The sequence below is a fragment of the Felis catus genome, chromosome F1 (genome assembly GCF_018350175.1).
Source record: "Felis catus isolate Fca126 chromosome F1, F.catus_Fca126_mat1.0, whole genome shotgun sequence".
In the NCBI taxonomy this organism is placed as follows: Eukaryota; Metazoa; Chordata; class Mammalia; order Carnivora; family Felidae; genus Felis; species Felis catus.
In genome coordinates, this window is record NC_058384.1 from 62,103,928 (window position 1) to 62,109,231 (window position 5,304).

A 5,304-nucleotide genomic window follows, 5' to 3' on the forward strand; every position below is an offset into this window, starting at 1 on the left:
ACAGAGAGAGACAGAGACACAGAATCCGAAGCAAGTTCCAGGCTCTGAGCTGTCAGCACAGAGCCTGATGCGGGGCTCGAACCCACAAGCCGTTAGGTCCTGACCTGAGCCGAAGTCAGATGCCCAGCCGACTGAGCCACCAGGTGCCCCAACTGCCACCTGCACTTCTAACTGAATAGCTATAAGCCAGGGTCCCCACAAGCCCTTCCTCGGGCTCCATAGTTTGCTAGAACATCTCACAGAATCCAGGAAAGCACTTTGTTTACGATTATCAATTTATTACAGAGGATACTAATGAATCGCCAGATGAAGAGACAGACGGAACAAGGTCCAGAATGGTCCTTAGTACAGGAGCTTTTATCTTCCTAGAGCTGGGAGGCACCAGCCTTCCAGCATTTGGATGCATTCACCAACCCCGGGATGTTAACTCAATCTCCATCCCCTTTCCCCCTCCCTGGAGGTGGGGCTGAAAGTTCTAAGCTTCTAATCCTGGCGTGGTCTTTCTGGTGACCTGAAGCTATCCGGGGACCTGCACAGAGTCCCGTCATTATGACAACAGGCGCTCCTGTCACGTGGGAAATCCCAAGAGATTTAGGAGCTCCGTGTCAGGAAGGAGGGGCAAAGACCAAATAAATGTTTCTTTTCATATCACAATATCACAGCCTATAAGGATGTGACTCTTGCACCGAGTTCTGAAAAATAGGTGTTTTCAGATGTGTTCCATGAGTAGGAAAATATTTCAGACAGGAAACATCCTCTGGAAAGGCGGAGGGCATTGAACTGCCCGCGACTTCAGCGAACGCCAAGCACACGGGTTAGCCCACCAGGTGAGGTAGGACAGAGCCGTAAGGTCGTCTCCAGGCCCACACGGTTATCGGACACACCAGCTAAGGGACAGGGGCTCTTCCTGCAAGTGCTGCAAGGCTACAGTAGACTTTGAAGCTTGGGAGTGACATGGTCAGATCCGTGCAGAACGAGATCTCTGGTGGAACCAGAGTTAAGAGTCAAACCCAGGAAACAAGTTAAGGAGATGATGTATATCTGAACAACGGTTTTAGCAGTAAGGAGGGAACTGACAGGAGACAGAGGCGAGGGGAATCACCAGCAACCACAAAGCTGTGGGTGCAGGGGAGGATCCTGGGTAGGAACACGGCACAGCTCCGTACCCGAGGTAGGACAACATTTGCCTGGACAAGGCGTTGGTGGGAGCACTGCACTTTATTCCTATTTTCCAAATACTAGCAACTTTGATTGAAAAATTTCTCTCTTGGAGCCCTGGGTGGCTCAGTCGGTTAAGCTGCAGACTCTTGAATTCGGCTCAGGTCATGATCTCACGGTCCGTGAGTTCGAGCCCTGCATGGGGCTCTGTGCTGACAGCGTGGAGCCTGCTTGGGATTCACTTTCTCCCTTTTCTCTCTCTCTCTCTCTCTCTCAAAATCAATAAATCAACTTAAAAAATAAAAGTTTCTGCCTTTGCAGTATCCTAAGGGGCCTGTGAAGGATGACAATAGTGTGGCCTTCTTTGAAGTGTGATTACGGTGGGTACCACTCTCTCTGGGTTCTTCATCCTCCCCCCGAGCTCCCTTCCAGGAACTCTCTCAGAACCCATCTCCCAGATGATGCTTTTACTTTGGCCCAAATTGAGACTGTAGTTCAGCATACAGCAAGGTGATTTCCATTACGCACAGACTACTTTTTTTCTAATGTTTATTTATTCTTGAGAGACAGAGAGACAAAGAGACAGAAGGGCAGAGAGAGAGGGAGACACAGAATCCGAAGCAGGCTCCAGGCTCTGGGCTGTCAGCACAGAGGCTGACGTGGGGCTCAAATCCATGAACACAAGATCATGACCTGAGCCAAAGTCGGACACTTAACCAACGGAGCCACCCAGGTGCCCTTCACAGGCTATTTAAATGACACCAACTCGGGGCACCGGGGTGGCTTAGTCAGCTAAGCATTTGACTCTTGATTTCGGCTCAGGTCATGATCTCGCGGTTCCTGAGTTTGAGCCCCGCATTCAGCTCTGCACCGACGCTCTGGAGCCTGCTTGGGATTCTCTCTCTCCTTCTCTTTCTGCCCCTCCCCCATGCTCTCTCTTTCAAAAGAAATAAGTAAACTTAAAAAAATAAAAATAAAAGACACCAACCCAAGGGTTTTAAGATTCAACAAAATTAATAATTTTACTGTCTGCTGTTTGTATCAAGAACATTTTTAAGAGAAACTGGCTTTTTAGTTTCTGGGGGTGGAGAATGTAATGACCACAAGGCCAGTTCGGTATGTTGAGTCAGGCTGGGGTGCTAGAAGATTTACCCAATACTTGTCTCATGGCATCAGTTCAAATACCGACATTATTTTTACCTGAAAGATGACTGACACGCCTACTATGGCAACGAAGACGTGGGCATTTGGTAGACATTTTCTCAAGAATGAACCAACTGAGCCCATCCCTCCCTGGAAAACAATGGACAGTATTCGTTACCAAAGATACAGTTGGAGATTTTCACTGAAAATTTCCACTAAAAATTGAAATTTTAGAAAAGCTGTATCCTCCAGGCGCTTTCACACCTTTCCAATACGTCATGACTTTTTGGATGAGTTGACTGTAGATAGTAATAGATTTTTTGTAAATATTGTCTAAGGACACATGACAGTGTTCAAAAGACCCGCCCAATTCACTGAACTACTATTTTTTCCCGAAGGTCAAAATCGTGCCTGGGGAAAACAACCACTTAAAGTGCAGGAATGGACTGGTGGATTGTGATGTAACAAAATACTAAAATTTCTTTTTTTTAAATCTTTTTTTTTTTTCAACGTTTATTTATTTTTTTGGGACAGAGAGAGACAGAGCATGAACGGGGGAGGGGCAGAGAGAGAGAGAGACACAGAATCGGAAATGGGCTCCAGGCTCCGAGCCATCAGCCCAGAGCCCGACGCGGGGCTCGAACTCCCGGACCGTGAGATCGTGACCTGGTTGAAGTCAGACGCTTAACCGACTGCGCCACCCAGGCGCCCCCAAAATACTAAAATTTCTTTGATACAGTTTCAGAATTTACACTGCAAGAAAATCTTTAGGAAATGACCACATGTCAAGTGTGGGTGTAGAAGAAAAAAAAAGAGTGTCACCAATGACATGGAAAGGTTATTCACAGACTCCCTCTTTTAACCAGCTAGGTATCTATGTGAGGCCATAGTTTTTTTGGCTACTTCAATCAAGATTACTTATTGCAACACATTGAATACTGAAACAGAGAGGAGAATCCAGCTGCCTTTTTTCATTTGTAAAATGAAAGATAATACTACCCTTCTCTCTAATTTTTCGTTCTGAAAATACAATACTTTTCATAAAAAAATGTCATTTCTATTAACAGCAATGGGCTTCTAGTTGTTCTTTTAAAGAAATTATTTCAATATTTAGCCTTACATCTTAGATCAAATTTTTATTCTTAATTTCTAAAGTGATCGATATAAGTGGATATTACAATTGAAAATAAAAAAAGCTTTTTGGGGTCTTCACTCATTTTTTTATTTTTAAGTAGACTTCACACCCAGCACAGAGTCCAATGTGGGGGCGTGAACTCAGGACCCTGAGATCAACCCCTGAGCTGAGATCAAGAGTCGGACGCTTATCCAACTGAGCCACCTGGGCACCCCCCTTCACTAATTTTTAAGAGTGTTAAGGGGTCCTGAGGTCAAAAACTTTGAGAACTGTTGGTCTAAATATTTACTACAAGTCAAGCTAGCCAAGCATTAAATAAAATGGATTCCGTCCTCTATCTTGAACTGGGAATTTTGCTACTCCTCAGAAAACCACTTTGGAATATGAGGGCGCGGGGAGGATTAGTGCCTAGCCCTCACTCTGAAGCCTGTCTCCCGTTCCTCTCCATGCACCACAAGGGGCCTCAAGGTGTGCAGGCGAACGCCCCGGTCACACGGCCAAGCAGATATCCCCTCCCGCTGAAAACATCTCCCCCTGTAGGCCCCATGGTGTGCCCATCTACAGCAAGGATGAGCCACCGTGAGAAGGATGGACACTTCAGAGAGACCCACGCAGGCCCTGGAGCCAGGCTTTGGGCCATCCGGGAGGAAGTGCAGGGCTCCAGGCACTCATGGTTTGGCTCAGACACAGACGATGGGGTGCGGTCTCCAGGTGATCACGGCCCCCTGCCCCGTGGACTTGTCTCCCCTCCCCCCCCCCCACCATCTCCCCTCTCCCTGTTTGGTGTATGGTTAAAGAAGGGTCATAAGGATCCCTCTGAAACGCAGGCTCTCCTCCTACACTTCCCTGGGTCTAAAGGCAGGACTCTTGGGGCGCCTGGGTGGCTGAGTCAGTTGGGCGTCCGACTTTGACTCAGGTCATGACCTCACAGTTCATGAGTTCGAGCCCCGCGTCGGGCTCTGTGCTGACAGCTCGGAGCCTGGAGCCTGCTGAGATTCTGTGTCTCCCTCTCTCTCTCTCTGCCCCTCCCCGACTCTTGCCCTGTCTCTCTCAAAAATAAATAAACATGAAGAAAATAAAAAACAAAAAATAAAAAAGCAAAGGCAGGACGCCTTGGCAAGTGACTTTTCTCTCTGAACCGCAGTTTTGTCTCCATAAACCAAGATAGTCAGACTGGCTTCCATGCGGTGTAAACTCTCTAGGACCCTGCTGCCTTCCCAACCCATAAGACGCGGCCCAAAGGAAGGACGCAATACATTCTTCCTGAGTCCTCAAAACCAATTTGAAAAGCATAAAACCCTCTAAAACTTTAAGGGTACGGTAAATGAGGTCTGACAGAACCCTTTTCCCTCCTACCCGTACACTGACACAGAGACTCGAGAGCAACGCTTCCTTGTTACTGATCTTAAATTCCAAATACGGATGAAAACGCCTTTTTCCTTCCTGTAATTTTTTCTCCCCGTTCATCCTGCCCGTGAAGTCGTGGCAAAAGAAAGTAAAGGGGTCCAGATGTGTCATCGGAAGGGTAATAAAGCATGATTATCCTCACTCAGGCTTCATCCATTCCACTCTGCCTGTCCCACATCCCCCGGCAGCCTGGAGAGACAGAAATAATTCCGTTTCACCAACTCCACTACAGGAAGTAACCGTCCCTGGATTCTTCCCCTGCCTCCCTCAAAACCACATCAAAGTTAAACTCTCTTTCCTCTGTGCTTCTTTAGAACACCTTGTACTTCTATTAATAGCATATATAAAGTGTTTTCTTTGTTAATGTTTATATCGCTCTCGTCCCTACCTTCTCGACCGCCTAAAGACAGTAACTGCGTTCTCACGGTTTCTGTCCTTCCCCGGGTTTAGAATCCAGGACG